Raw genomic sequence first — 15,542 nt, 5'->3', positions numbered from 1 at the left:
CGGTTGGCTTTTCATAGCCGATCATTGAGAGTATCTCTACCGCTCCTGCTGTCTCTAGAGAGTTGAAAACAGCAGGTCTGGGACAGGTAGCACGTCCGGTGAACAGGTCAGGGTTCCATAGCCGCAGGCAGAACAGTTGAAACTGGAGCAGCAGCACGGCCAGGTGGACTGGGGACAGCAAGGAGTCATCATGCCAGGTAGTCCTGAGGCATGGTCCTAGGGCTCAGGTCCTCCGAGAGAGAGAAAGAAAGAGAGAGAGAATTAGAGAGAGGATACTTAAATTCACACAGGACACCGGATAAGACAGGAGAAATACTCCAGACATAACAGACTGACCCTAGTCCCCCCCGACACATAAACTACTGCAGCATAAATACTGGAGGCTGAGACAGGAGGGGCCAGGAGACACTGTGGCCCCATCTGATGATACCCCTGGACAGGGCCAAACATGCAGGATATAACCCCACCCACTTTGCCAAAGCACAGCCCCCACAGCACTAGAGGGAATACTTCAACCACCAACTTACAATCCTGAGATAAGGCCGAGTATAGCCCACAAAGATCTCCGCCACGTCACAACCCAAGGGGGGGGCGCCAACCCAGACAGGAAGACCACGTCAGTGACTCAACCCACTCAAGTGACGCACCCCTCCTAGGGACGGCATGGGAGAGCACCAGTAAGCCAGTGACTCAGCCCCTGTAATAGGGTTAGAGGCAGAGAATCCCAGTGGAGAGAGGGGAGCTGGCCAGGCAGAGACAGCAAGGACGGTTTGTTGCTCCAGTGCCTTTCCGTTCACCTTCACACTCCTGGGCCAGACTACACTCAATCATATGACCTACTGAAGAGATAAGTCTTCAGTAAAGACTTAAAGGTTGAGACCGAGTCTGCGTCTCTCACATGGGTAGGCAGACCATTCCATAAAAATGGAGCTCTATCGGAGAAAGCCCTGCCTCCAGCTGTTTGCTTAGACATTCTAGGGACAATTAAGAGGCCTGCGTCTTGTGACCGTAGCATACGTGTAGGTATGTACGGCAGGACCAAATCAGAAAGATAGGTAGGAGCAAGCCCATGTAATGCTTTGTAGGTTAACAGTAAAACCTTGAAATCAGCCCTTGCCTTAACAGGAAGCCAGTGTAGAGAGGCTAGCACTGGAGTAATATGATCACATTTTTGGGGTTCTAGTCAGGATTCTAGCAGCCGTATTTAGCACTAACTGAAGTTTATTTAATGCTTTATCCGGGTAGCCGGAAAGTAGAGCATTGCAGTAGTCTAACCTAGAAGTAACAAAAGCATGGATACATTTTTCTGCATCATTTTTGGACAGAACGTTTCTGATTTTTGCAATGTTACGTAGATGGAAAAAATCTGTCCTTGAAACAGTCTTGATATGTTCGTCAAAAGAGAGATCAGGGTCCAAAGTAACGCCGAGGACCTTCACAGTTTTATTTGAGACGACTGTACAACCATCAAGATTAATTGTCTGATCCAACAGAAGATCTCTTTGGTTTCTTGGGACCTAGAACAAGCATCTCTGTTTTGTCCAAGTTTAAAAGTAGAACGTTTTCAGTCATCCACTTCCTTATGTCTGAAACACAGGCTTCTAGCGAGGGAAATTTTGGGACTTCCCCATGTTTCATTGAAATGTACAGCTGTTTGTCATCCACATAGCAGTGAAAGTTAACATTATGTTTCGAATGACATCCCTAAGAGGTAAAATATATAGTGAAAACAATAGTGGTCCCAAACGGAACCTTGAGGAACACCGAAATTTACATTTGATTTGTCAGAGGACAAACCATCCACAGGGACAAACTGATATCTTTCCGACAGATAACCTGTGACCTGTCAGTCTTTCTTTGTATCTGTCTGTAGATGCTGCACAACATGAAGGGTCAGTTTGCTGAGGACCTGCTGGGGGGTGGCTTCCTCAGCACCAAGAACCATAAAGACCCGGTCTAACTTCAACTCAGGTGAACTGATTTGTCTTTTTCTACAATTTGCTAGTCTCTCTCCTCTCTCTTCCTGTGTCTGTCTCTCTCTCTTTTCCTGTGTCTGTCTCTCTGTATCCATGTGTCTGTCTCTCTCTGTCTCTCTCTCTTTTCCTGTGTCTGTCTCTCTGTATCCATGTGTCTGTCTCTCTCTGTCTGTCTCTCTTCCTGTGTTTTACACACTCTTTCTCTCTCTCTTTCCCTCTCTCTCTCTCCCTCCCTCTCTCCGAGAATGAGAAGCTGATCAAGGCAGTGATAGAGACCTTGAGACAACACGAACCCACAGTAGCACTCACAGGGACAGTACAGACACTGGCAGTGACAAAAGGATACCACAGATTCTGCAGAGGAAGTGAAATTCACTCAGACCTGAAAATGTACTCTTTGTCAACTTCCTATTGATTTATACCTGAGAAGCTCTCCTAGCCCACGATAGATGACAGACCATAAGTCCTAAACTCAGCCAGCCAGACAGATGCATCAATAACTCATCATATCACTTAGCAGACGGCAGCAAAATTGACCTACGATCTTTGATGCCCTGAGACAGTGCACTGATAATACAACTCTGTTGTTCAAACATCTGCACTAAAACTTCACACACACTGAGTGGACAAAACATGAGGAAAACCTTCATTGTGCCCTAAGAACAGGCTCAATTCATCGGGGCAGGGAGTCTACAAGGTGTCAAAAGGGTTCCACAGGGATGCTGGCCCCATGTTGACTCCGCTGCTTCCAACAGTTTGTGTCAAGTTGGCTGGATGTCCGTTGGGTGGTGGACCATTCTTGATACACACAGGAAACCTTTGAGCGTGATAAACCCCAGCAGCGTTGCAGTTCTTTACACACTCAAACCGGTGCGCCTGACACCTACTACCATACCCTGTTCTTTTGTCTTGCCTATTCACCCTCTGAATGGCACACAACACGTTTCAAGGCTTTCAAAAATTCTTACTTTAACGTGTCTTCACTCCTTCATCTACACTGATTGAAGTGGATTTAACAAGTGACATCAATAAGGGATCATAGACTGACCAGGTGAAAGCTATGTCATGGAAAGAACTTGTTCCTAATGTTTTGTACACTGTGTACACACCCCTGTGTACCCAATACAAACCCCTTTCATATCATCCTGTACAGAACACACACACACACTAATACACACCCCTCTCCCACCTTTCCAGGGTGATGGTTTTTACTAACAATGATGGGAAGGTGTGTATCCACTTCAAGACAGTGAACGATGAGGAGAACCAGTTTAACTCACAGGGCGGCGCACAATTGGCCCAACGTCGGCCGGGGTTTGTAGGCCGTCATTGTAAATAAGAATTTGCTCTTAACTTCTACCGACTCAGAAACCCGGATCCGGGAGCACCCCCACCTCCCCCACCAGTAAAAAAGCTGAATAGCATAGCTAGCATAGCGTCACAATTAAATAGTAGCATCTAAATATCATTCAATCACAAGTCCAAGATACCAGATGAAAGATCCACTTCTTTTGAATCCAGCAATCATTTCTGATTTGTAAAATGTTTTACAGGGAAGACACAATATGTAAATCTATTAGCTAACCACGTTAGCAAAAATCAACATTTTTCTTTGTCCACCATTTTTTCTCACCACCAGTAGCTATCACCAATTCGGCTAAATAAAGATATTGATAGCCACTAACCAAGAAAAAACCTCATCAGATGACAGTCTGATAACATATTTATTGTATAGGATAGGTTTTGTTTTGTTAGAAAAATGTGCATATTTCAGGTATAAATCATAGTTTACAATTGCACCCACCATCACAACTCGACTAGAATTACTACAGAGAGCAACGTGTATTACCTAATTACTAATCATAAAACATTTCTTAAAAATACACAGCATACACTAATTGAAAGACACAGATCCTGTGAATCCAGACAATATTTCAGATTTTCTAATTGTCTTACAGCGAAAACACATTAAATCGTTATATTAGCATAGCACATGTGCAAACATTACCCCAGCATTGATTCACAGCAAAAAGAGCGATAGCATTATCACCACCAAAATGTATAAATTTTTTCACTAACCTTCTCAGAATTCTTCAGATGACACTCCTGTAATATCATATTACAACATACATATAGAGTTTGTTCGAAAATGTGGATATTTAGCCACCAAAATCGTGGTTATACAATGAGAAAAGTAGCCAAGCTGGTCAGAAAATGTCGGGCGCCATATTGGACAGTGATCTAGTCTTGTACATAAATACTCATAAACTTGACTAAAAAATACAGGGTGGACAGCGATTGATAGACAATTTAGTTCTTAAAACCTGTTTGGGCTGCAAACCCGATGTCGGAACGAAAATGACAACAGCTGCAGGGCGCGAAATTCAAAATCTATTTTTTAAAAATATTTAACTTTCACACATTAACAAGTCCAATACAGCATTTGAAAGATAAACATCTTGTCAATCCAGCCAACATGTCCGTTTTTTTAAATGTTTTACAGAGAAAACACCACATATATTTATGTTAGCTCACCACCAAATACAAAAGTGGACAGACACGTATGATTATGATTATGATGTATGAATTATGATTCAAGTAGCATGCACAAGCCAACCAAAATAACCTAAAACCTACCTAAAGAACCCAGAAGAAACTACCTCAGATGACAGTCATATAACATGTTACACAATAAATCTATGTTTTGTTCATAAAATGTGCATATTTTAGCTATAAATCAGTTTTACATTGATGCTACCATAAATGCTACAGCATAGCTACAGTCTGAAATCAGACGGGAGTAGCCAGAGAAAATACAGACACCAACGTCAACTACTAATTACACCTCATAAAACATTTCAGAAAAACATATGGTGGATAGCTAATGAAAGACAGATATCGTGTGAATAGAGCCAATATTTCCGATTTTTGAAGTGTTTTACAGCGAAAACACAATATATCGTTATATTAGCTAACAACATAAGCTAGCATACAGCAGCATTGATTCTAGTCAAGCGCTAGCGTAGCACAGTTAGCACAGTTAGCATAGAACAGTTCGACAGATATATGAAAAAGCATCCCAAATTGGGTCCTTATCTTTGTTGATATTCCATCAGAATGTTGTAACGGGGTCCAATGTCCAGTACAGTCTTTAGTTGGGTTCCAGAACGAAATATTTCCCTCTTTGGTTAGCAAGCACCACGGCTGTGCGGCGCTAATCTTTCTGTCTTCAAAAAATTCTTCCAAAACATCACGTCTAAAGTCGAGAATAAATTGCAATAATATAATTAAAGTATATTGAAAAAACATACTTTAGGATGATTTTGTGACATGTATCAAATAATATCGTAGCAAGAGATCATATTCACCGTTATCGAGCTTCTTCCAGGAGCCGAGTCTAAATTCTGCCTCGCGCCCGGAATTTTTTTTTAACTGCGCAGGTCTCACAAGAAGGTGTGGTATTCAGTCCATGGACGAGATATTCGACTCCTTTCAATTCTCACTTCCGCATTACACCCAGATGAAGGCGTGTGACGTGTTTCTACGGTCCTAAGTGTAATGACCTTTTATAGACAAGGTCTTAAAGAGAGACATCGCATTTTGGAAATCTCAATTCTGGATAGGAAATGGGCTGTAAAAATAGTTCTGTTCAACTTAGAGCAATAATTCAAACGTTTTTAGAAACTATAGACTGTTTTCTATCCAATAATAGTAAATATATGCATATTGGAATATCAAAAATTTCTTAAGAGCCCGTTTGAAAATGTGCGCATATTTTCCAGTTTTTTCAATATTCACCCCGCAGCTTGAAGAAGTTAATGCAATCGCTGAATTACATTTTTGAAATTATCCTTACTTTTCAATACAGGTTGCGCCAAAGCGAAGCTACCCCAAAGAAAATGGCGGCATAAGCGTTTAACATTTTTTCGACAGAAACACGATTTATCATCATAAATAGTTCTTACTATTAGCTGAACTGCCATCAGAATCTTGGGCAATGAATCCTTTCTCCGGTCTAATCGTCTTTTGGTCGAAAGATGTCCTCTTGTCCCGTCGAAATGGCCACTAACGTTCACCATGCACTCAAAGTGCCCAGCTCCTCGAAGTGCGTCACACAGAAATGCCATAAAATCGCCCTAAACGGATATAAATTGCTATAAAACGGTTTAAATTAACTACCTTATGATGTTTTTAACACCTATAACTAGTAAAAACATGACCGGAGAAATATTACTGGCTAAACAACAGCTTGGAAGGAGGCAAGTCCGAAGTCCATCGTGCGTCAGGCGCAGAGACGAAAAGAAATGTACTTCCGGTCTTTGGTGTTTTATACAGGCCCTGACTGCGCAATCTACTCCATTCAAAGCGTCACCACTTACTGACATCTAGAGGAAGACGTAGGCAGTGTTTGTTTCTCCATAGCATTTACAGGGACAATACAACTGACCTGGGAACAGGGGCCAATATTTCTGAAATCTCACTCCCTGTCATGAAAAGTGCTGTAGAAGGAGTTCTGTTTCACTCAGAGACATAATTCCAACGGCTATAGAAACTAGAGAGTGTTTTCTATCCAATAATAATAATAATATGCATATTGTACGAGCAAGAATTGAGTACTAGGCAGTTTAATCTGGAGACCGATTTATGCTAAATCGAAACACCACCCCCTATATTCGCAAGATTAACGGACTTGTTAAATAAAGGTTCAATTAATTTTTTTTTTTAAATAAACAAGTTGTCTCATCTATGACCTCAGAGTAGACATTACAGCATACACACAGCACTGCTGCATCAAATCCATCAACCAATAAGAAGACGGGGTTAAAGGTTAACTCTGGTGCCATTTTACGACATGATGAATATTTGATTAAACCCAGTGGCTTTCAACTCCCACTCAAAGCCCCTGGCAGATCAAAGCTCCCAGACACAGTTACCAGGAAAGAGGAATCGTCAATACCAACCTTTCTGTTTCTCTTTCTCTGTCCTCTTCTACCCTGCTGCCCTGACTGTTATCAGCTAGAGCAGAGATGGGCAACTGATCCCTCCTCTCTACCTCTCTCTAGCGCCCTCTGTCTCTCTAGCGCCCCTCTGTCTCTCTAGCGCCCTCTGTCTCTCTAGCGCGCCCTCTGTCTCTCTAGCGCGCCCTCTGTCTCTCTAGCGCCCCTCTGTCTCTCTAGCGCTCCCTCTGTCTCTCTAGCGCTCCCTCTGTCTCTCTAGCGCTCCCTCTGTCTCTCTAGCGCTCCCTCTGTCTCTCGCGCGCCCCTCTGTCTCTCGCGCGCCCTCTGTCTCTCGCGCGCCCTCTGTCTCTCGCGCGCCCCTCTGTCTCTCGCGCGCCCTCTGTCTCTCGCGCGCCCTCTGTCTCTCGCGCGCCCTCTGTCTCTCTAGCGCGCCCTCTGTCTCTCTAGCGCGCCCTCTGTCTCTCTAGCGCGCCCTCTGTCTCTCTAGCGCGCCCTCTGTCTCTCTAGCGCGCCCTCTGTCTCTCTAGCGCGCCCTCTGTCTCTCTAGCGCGCCCTCTGTCTCTCTAGCGCGCCCTCTGTCTCTCTAGCGCGCCCTCTGTCTCTCTAGCGCGCCCTCTGTCTCTCTAGCGCGCCCTCTGTCTCTCTAGCGCGCCCTCTGTCTCTCTAGCGCGCCCTCTGTCTCTCTAGCGCCCTCTGTCTCTCTAGCGCCCTCTGTCTCTCTAGCGCGCCCTCTGTCTCTCTAGCGCCCCTCTGTCTCTCTAGCGCCCCTCTGTCTCTAGCGCGCCCTCTGTCTCTCGCGCGCCCCTCTGTCTCTCGCGCCCTCTGTCTCTCGCGCGCCCTCTGTCTCTCGCGCGCCCTCTGTCTCTCGCGCGCCCTCTGTCTCTCGCGCGCCCTCTGTCTCTCGCGCGCCCTCTGTCTCTCGCGCGCCCTCTGTCTCTCGCGCGCCCTCTGTCTCTCGCGCGCCCTCTGTCTCTCGCGCGCCCTCTGTCTCTCGCGCGCCCTCTGTCTCTCGCGCGCCCTCTGTCTCTCGCGCGCCCTCTGTCTCTCGCGCGCCCTCTGTCTCTCGCGCGCCCTCTGTCTCTCGCGCGCCCTCTGTCTCTCTAGCGCCCTCTGTCTCTCTAGCGCCCTCTGTCTCTCTAGCGCTCCCTCTGTCTCTCTAGCGCTCCCTCTGTCTCTCTAGCGCTCCCTCTGTCTCTCTAGCGCTCCCTCTGTCTCTCTAGCGCTCCCTCTGTCTCTCTAGCGCTCCCTCTGTCTCTCTAGCGCTCCCTCTGTCTCTCTAGCGCTCCCTCTGTCTCTCTAGCGCTCCCTCTGTCTCTCTAGCGCTCCCTCTGTCTCTCTAGCGCTCCCTCTGTCTCTCTAGCGCTCCCTCTGTCTCTCTAGCGCTCCCTCTGTCTCTCTAGCGCTCCCTCTGTCTCTCTAGCGCTCCCTCTGTCTCTCTAGCGCTCCCTCTGTCTCTCGCGCGCCCTCTGTCTCTCGCGCGCCCTCTGTCTCTCGCGCGCCCTCTGTCTCTCGCGCGCCCTCTGTCTCTCGCGCGCCCTCTGTCTCTCGCGCGCCCTCTGTCTCTCGCGCGCCCTCTGTCTCTCGCGCGCCCTCTGTCTCTCGCGCGCCCTCTGTCTCTCGCGCGCCCTCTGTCTCTCGCGCGCCCTCTGTCTCTCGCGCGCCCTCTGTCTCTCGCGCGCCCTCTGTCTCTCGCGCGCCCTCTGTCTCTCGCGCGCCCTCTGTCTCTCGCGCGCCCTCTGTCTCTCGCGCGCCCTCTGTCTCTCGCGCGCCCTCTGTCTCTCGCGCGCCCTCTGTCTCTCGCGCGCCCTCTGTCTCTCGCGCGCCCTCTGTCTCTCGCGCGCCCTCTGTCTCTCGCGCGCCCTCTGTCTCTCGCGCGCCCTCTGTCTCTCGCGCGCCCTCTGTCTCTCGCGCGCCCTCTGTCTCTCGCGCGCCCTCTGTCTCTCGCGCGCCCTCTGTCTCTCGCGCGCCCTCTGTCTCTCGCGCGCCCTCTGTCTCTCGCGCGCCCTCTGTCTCTCTAGCGCGCCCTCTGTCTCTCTAGCGCGCCCTCTGTCTCTCTAGCGCGCCCTCTGTCTCTCGCGCGCCCTCTGTCTCTCGCGCGCCCTCTGTCTCTCGCGCGCCCTCTGTCTCTCGCGCGCCCTCTGTCTCTCGCGCGCCCTCTGTCTCTCGCGCGCCCTCTGTCTCTCGCGCGCCCTCTGTCTCTCTAGCGCCCTCTGTCTCTCGCGCGCCCTCTGTCTCTCGCGCGCCCTCTGTCTCTCGCGCGCCCTCTGTCTCTCGCGCGCCCTCTGTCTCTCGCGCGCCCTCTGTCTCTCGCGCGCCCTCTGTCTCTCGTGCTCTGTTAGCATAGAAGTGTTGCTCTGAATCCCAACTTTAATCAAGACATTTTATGTAGTGTTGGCCCCAGCGGGACTCCAACCCACAACCACTTGGCATTGCCATCGCCATGATCTACCGACTGAGCCACATCGGACCACCTTCTGTTCACAGGCCCCAGTCTACTCAAGCCCTTTTGACCTGAGCCTCTAGCTGTGTGTTCAACGTTTGCAAGGAGAAAAGAGGATAGAATGGACTCATTCACAACGCTAAGGGAGTGAGTGTGGGAGGACACGGAGAGACGGGGAGCTTGGAGGAAGAGAGGGAGTGAGAGGACATGGAGAGACGGGGAGCTTGGAGGAAGAGAGGGAGTGAGAGGACATGGAGAGACGGGGAGCTTGGAGGAAGAGAGGGAGTGAGAGGACATGGAGAGACGGGGAGCTTGGAGGAAGAGAGGGAGTGAGAGGACATGGAGAGACGGGGATCTTGGAGGAAGAGAGGGAGTGAGAGGACATGGAGAGACGGGGATCTTGGAGGAAGAGAGGGAGTGAGTGTGGGAGGACATGGAGAGACGGGGAGCTTGGAGGAAGAGAGGGAGTGAGTGTGGGAGGACATGGAGAGACGGGGAGCTTGGAGGAAGAGAGGGAGTGTGTGTGTGTTAATGATGTGTTCCTGTCCGTCTCCACATCTTCCTGTGTGTGAATTTAAACAATGGCTCAGCCGAGAAGTGCCGGGTCACACAGAACAGGATCACAGAGTGCTGAAGCATGTAGAGCGTATAATGACGGGAGAACCTTCCAGAAGGACAACCATCTCTGCAGCACTCCACCAATCAGGCCTTTATACTAGAGTGGCCAGACGGGATCCACTCCTCAGTAAAAGGCACATGAGAGTCCTCTTGGACTTTGCCAAAAGACACCTAAAGGACTCTCAAACCATGAAAAACAAGATTCTCTGGTCTGATGAAGCCAAGATTGAACTCTTTAGCCTGAATGCCAAGCGTAACGTCTGGAGGAAACCTGGCACCATCCCTACGGTGAAGCATGGTGGTGACAGCATCATGCTGTGGGGATGTTTTTCAGCAGCAGGGACTGGGAGACTAGCCAGGATTGAGGGAAAGATGAGCGGAGCAAAGTACACAGAGATCCTTGATGAAAACCTACTCCTGAGCTCTCAGGACCTCAGACTGGGGCGAAGGGTTCACTTTCTAGCAGGACAATGACTCTAAGCCCACAGCCAAGACAACGCAGGAGTGGCTTTGGGACGAAGCCAGAACCCGGACTTGAACCCGATCAAACATTTCTGGAAAGACCTGAAAATAGCTGTGCAGCAACGCTCCCCATCCAACCTGACAGAGCTTGAGAGGATCTGCAGAGAAGAATGGGAGCAACAAATACAGGTGTGCCAAGCTTGTAGTGTCATACCCAAGAAGACTCGAGGCTGTACTCGCTGCCAAAGGTGCTTCAACAAAGTACTGAGTAAAGGGTCTGAATACTGAATATGAATTGGTGATATTTCAGTTTAAAAATCTAAAAACCTGTTTTTGTTTTGTCATTATAGGGTTTTGCGTGTAGATTGATGAGTGGAAAAAACAATTTAATACATTTTAGAATAAGGCTGTAACGTAACACAATGTGGAAGAAGTGAAGGGGTCTGAATAGTTTCCGAATGTAGTCCTCATTTTTCTAGTATTTATTTTTGTTTCCTTCTCTCTGCATTGTTGGGAAGAGCTCGTCAGTAAGCATTTCACCAGTTTCACAGGGGTGGCAGGTAGCCTAGAGGTTCGAGGGGCGGCAGGTAGCCTAGAGGTTCGAGGGGCGGCAGGTAGCCTAGCGGTTAGAGGGGCGGCAGGTAGCCTAGAGTTTCGAGGGGCGGCAGGTAGCCTAGTGGTTAGAGGGGAGGCAGGTAGCCTAGAGGTTCGAGGGGCGGCAGGTAGCCTAGCGGTTAGAGGGGCGGCAGGTAGCCTAGAGGTTAGAGGGGCGGCAGGTAGCCTAGAGGTTAGAGGGGCGGCTGGTAGCCTAGAGGTTCGAGGGGCGGCAGGTAGCCTAGCGGTTAGAGGGGCGGCAGGTAGCCTAGAGTTTCGAGGGGCGGCAGGTAGCCTAGTGGTTAGAGGGGAGGCAGGTAGCCTAGAGGTTCGAGGGGCGGCAGGTAGCCTAGCGGTTAGAGGGGCGGCAGGTAGCCTAGAGGTTAGAGGGGCGGCAGGTAGCCTAGAGGTTAGAGGGGCGGCTGGTAGCCTAGAGGTTAGAGGGGCGGCAGGTAGCCTAGAGGTTAGAGGGGCGGCTGGTAGCCTAGTGGTTAGAGGGGCGGCAGGTAGTCTAGCGGTTAGAGGGGCGGCAGGTAGTCTAGCGGTTAGAGGGGCGGCAGGTAGCCTAGAGGTTAGAGGGGCGGCTGGTAGCCTAGTGGTTAGAGGGGCGGCTGGTAGCCTAGTGGTTAGAGGGGCGGCTGGTAGCCTAGTGGTTAGAGGGGCGGCAGGTAGTCTAGCGGTTAGAGGGGCGGCAGGTAGTCTAGCGGTTAGAGGGGCGGCAGGTAGCCTAGTGGTTAGAGGGGCGGCAGGGAGCCTAGTGGTTAGAGCGTTGGGCCAGTAACCGAAACGTTGCTAGATCGAATCCCCGAGCTGACAAGGTAAAAATCTGTCGTTCTGTCCCTGAACAAGGCAGTTAACCCACTGTTCCTAGGCCGTCATTGAAAATAAGAATTTGTTCTTAACTGACTTGCCTAGTTAAATAAATAGTCTTCACTGGTTGTTTCTGAATGATTTAAATGGGATTTTCCTGTAAGTGTGTGTGCGTTAATACTGTGTCCCTGTCTGTTTCGGAGGTGTCTCCGTTCTCCGGGCTGTTCTTTGGAGGTGACATCACCTGGATCAGGACCAGGAGACCATCGCTGTGGACGTCTTCCAGCATCGCTCACCTCGTCAAGGTACGAACACACACACACCTGACCGTGTTCCTTCTCCACCTCTGCCTGTAGAATCTGAAGAAGGAGTTGGACTCTCTATTAGAGCAGATTCAATCCAAAGACCGTGCTGTCATCACAGCCATCACAGACCTCATCACCACCCAAGGAGAGGCCCAAATCTAACGCGGCTAACAGTAGTTGGGGAACACTGCCCCTAGAGGACGTAACGAGTACTATAACTGGTGCATCACTTCTCAACCTAGAGAAGAGCTCAGGCCACAGAGATGGAAAGAAGTCCCAGCTTTGGTGTCTATCTCCATTTCAAAGTCGATCTTTTTATGTTTGAAAAAAATGGAATATTGGTGCCAAATATTGTGTGTCATTCATTTATTGTGGCCACTAGATGGCGGTGATGTAGCTTAATGCCATTTACAAACTAGGCAAACCAATTTAAAGAAGACAATGCTCTGATCATTGGCTGATCACTCCCAACCCATAGGAATCCCCACCCAGTTGACTACTTTAAAATGGTGGAAGCCCTCAATGGCAATGTCCATGCGAAAATAAGTTATTTCCAAGTAGAGTGCTCGAATAATCTCTATGGTTTATACACATTGACACGTTTCCATTGGAATTCACCCATGTATGGACAGGATGGTGTGTGAAGAAATCAAGGACTGGTCTGGACGATGTCCCCAAACATTTTAATATTATTCTACAAGCCAACTGGAAAAGACTGAGCAGCAGATGAATGCATTTATTAGCAACAATATGTCATATAACAGTTAATTGTATTGAATGCTGTTTTGTTGACATTGCTTGAATATGTTCTCACGTGTTGTCAAATAGACTACTTGGCTGACTAACGGTTCACTTTCCGTTGCTTAAACTTATTGCAGTGTGTGGTGAAATTGTAGAGATTTAAGGCGTAAATTCATTCCCGATCTACACTAGAGTCACATTATAGTGTTTATAAAGGTAATACTTTTGAAAGGTCATTTCTAATTGAGGAGATATCTGGAGTGTTTACCTTGAAAACGTGATGTCTACGAACGAAGAAAACGTCTGCCTTTGAGGTTCACAGCCCCCCCCCCCCCCCCCCAAAAAAAAGGGGGGCGATCAGATTGGATCCTGACTCGAAGTGAAAGATGATACGTTTCTGGCTGTTAAACAGATATATTCCACGATCTAGAACTTTCCCAAAATTGGCTCCTATCACAAAGCCGTGATAAATGCACATCTGTGTTTTCTAACTAAGAAACAGTTGGTACATAAACAGATCAAATCCTACATTAAAGAGATTCTCCGGTACTTTTTAATAATCTTTTTTTAGCCAGTAGTTCTGAAAGCAGTGCCCGTGAGGCAAAAGTGGTCCTCCAAAAAATTGCGTACTACATCACGTGTGCCGATATGTGCACCACGTCATCACGTCCTCGCTCGGTGGGCGATTCTTGCTAGCTGTCACTCAAATGGCCAGAGGCTGAATGTTATTGTCTGGAAATCAAATTGCTAGGGGGCTAGTCCCCCAGCCATAACAGACGTCTGTTCCCTGGTCTCCAGCCATAACAGATGTCTGTCCCCCAGCCATAACAGATGTCTGTTCCCTGGTCTCCAGCTATAACAGATGTCTGGTCTCCAGCCATAACAGATGTCTGTCCCCCAGCCATAACAGATGTCTGTTCCCTGGTCCCCAGCTATAACAGATGTCTGTTCCCTGGTCTCCAGCTATAACAGATGTCTGGTCTCCAGCTATAACAGATGTCTGTTCCCTGGTCTCCAGCCATAACAGATGTCTGTTCCCTGGTCCCCAGCTATAACAGATGTCTGTTCCCTGGTCTCCAGCCATAACAGATGTCTGTTCCCTGGTCTCCAGCTATAACAGATGTCTGTTCCCTGGTCCCCAGCTATAACAGATGTCTGGTCTCCAGCTATAACAGATGTCTGTTCCCTGGTCTCCAGCTATAACAGATGTCTGTTCCCTGGTCTCCAGCTATAACAGATGTCTGTTCCCTGGTCCCCCAGCTATAACAGATGTCTGTTTCCTGGTCCCCAGCTATAACAGATGTCTGTTCCCCGGTCTCCAGACATAACAGATGTCTGTCCCCTGGTCTCCAGCTATAACAGATGTCTGTTCTCCAGCCATAACAGATGTCTGTTCCCTGGTCCCCAGCTATAACAGATGTCTGTTCCCTGGTCTCCAGCTATAACAGATGTCTGTTCCCTGGTCCCCAGCTATAACAGATGTCTGTTCCCTGGTCTCCAGCTATAACAGATGTCTGTTCCCTGGTCCCCCAGCCATAACAGATGTCTGTTCCCTGGTCTCCAGCCATAACAGATGTCTGTATCCTGGTCCTCCAGCCATAACAGACGTCTGTTCCCTGGTCTCCAGCTATAACAGATGTCTGTTCCCTGGTCCCCAGCTATAACAGATGTCTGGTCTCCAGCTATAACAGATGTCTGTTCCCTGGTCCCCCAGCCATAACAGATGTCTGTCCACTGGTCTCCAGCTATAACAGATGTCTGTTCCCTGGTCTCCAGCCATAACAGATGTCTGTTCCCTGGTCCCCCAGCTATAACAGATGCCTGTTCCCCCAGCTATAACAGATGTCTGTTCCCTGGTCCCCCAGCTATAACAGATGTCTGTCCACTGGCCCCAGCCATAACAGATGTCTGTTCCCTGGTCCCCCAGCTATAACAGATGTCTGTTCCCTGGTCCCCCAGCTATAACAGATGTCTGTCCACTGGCCCCAGCTATAACAGATGTCTGTTCCCCGGTCTCCAGACATAACAGATGTCTGTTCCCTGGTTCTCCAGCCATAACAGATGTCTGTTCCCTGGTCTCCAGCCATAACAGATGTCTGTCCTCCAGCCATAACAGATGTCTGTTCCCTGGTCCCCAGCTATAACAGATGTCTGTTCCCTGGTCTCCAGCCATAACAGATGTCTGTTCCCTGGTCCCCAGCTATAACAGATGTCTGTCCACTGGCCCCAGCTATAACAGATGTCTGTTCCCTGTTCTCCAGGCATAACAGATGTCTGTTCCCTGGTCCCCCAGCCATAACAGATGTCTGTTCCCTGGTCCCCAGCCATAACAGATGTCTGTTCCCTGGTCTCCAGCCATAACAGATGTCTGTTCCCTGGTTCTCCAGCCATAACAGATGTCTGTTCCCTGGTCCTCCAGCTATAACAGATGTCTGTTCCCTGGTCCCCAGCCATAACAGATGTCTGTTCCCTGGTCCCCCAGCCATAACAGATGTCTGTTCCCTGGTCCCCAGCCATAACAGATGTCTGTTCCCTGGTCTCCAGCCATAACAGATGTCTGTTCCCTGGTTCTCCAGTCATAACAGATGTCTGTTCCCTGGTCCCCTAAATTCCCAGAGTGATTCTTCAAAGATACATC

The 15,542-nt window shown here is 48.8% G+C and overlaps 1 pseudogene; it reads left to right on the top strand.

Annotated features, from left to right (window-relative positions):
- Window positions 1-14,930, top strand: part of LOC129832509 (ATP-dependent DNA/RNA helicase DHX36-like) — a 15,886-nt pseudogene extending 956 nt beyond the window's left edge.
- The last annotated feature ends 612 nt before the right edge of the window (window positions 14,931-15,542 follow it).

Source organism: Salvelinus fontinalis, chromosome 33 (genome assembly GCF_029448725.1).
Source record: "Salvelinus fontinalis isolate EN_2023a chromosome 33, ASM2944872v1, whole genome shotgun sequence".
In the NCBI taxonomy this organism is placed as follows: Eukaryota; Metazoa; Chordata; class Actinopteri; order Salmoniformes; family Salmonidae; genus Salvelinus; species Salvelinus fontinalis.
Note: the sequence above shows the minus strand (reverse complement) of the source record. Positions and strands in the feature narration are given on the sequence as shown.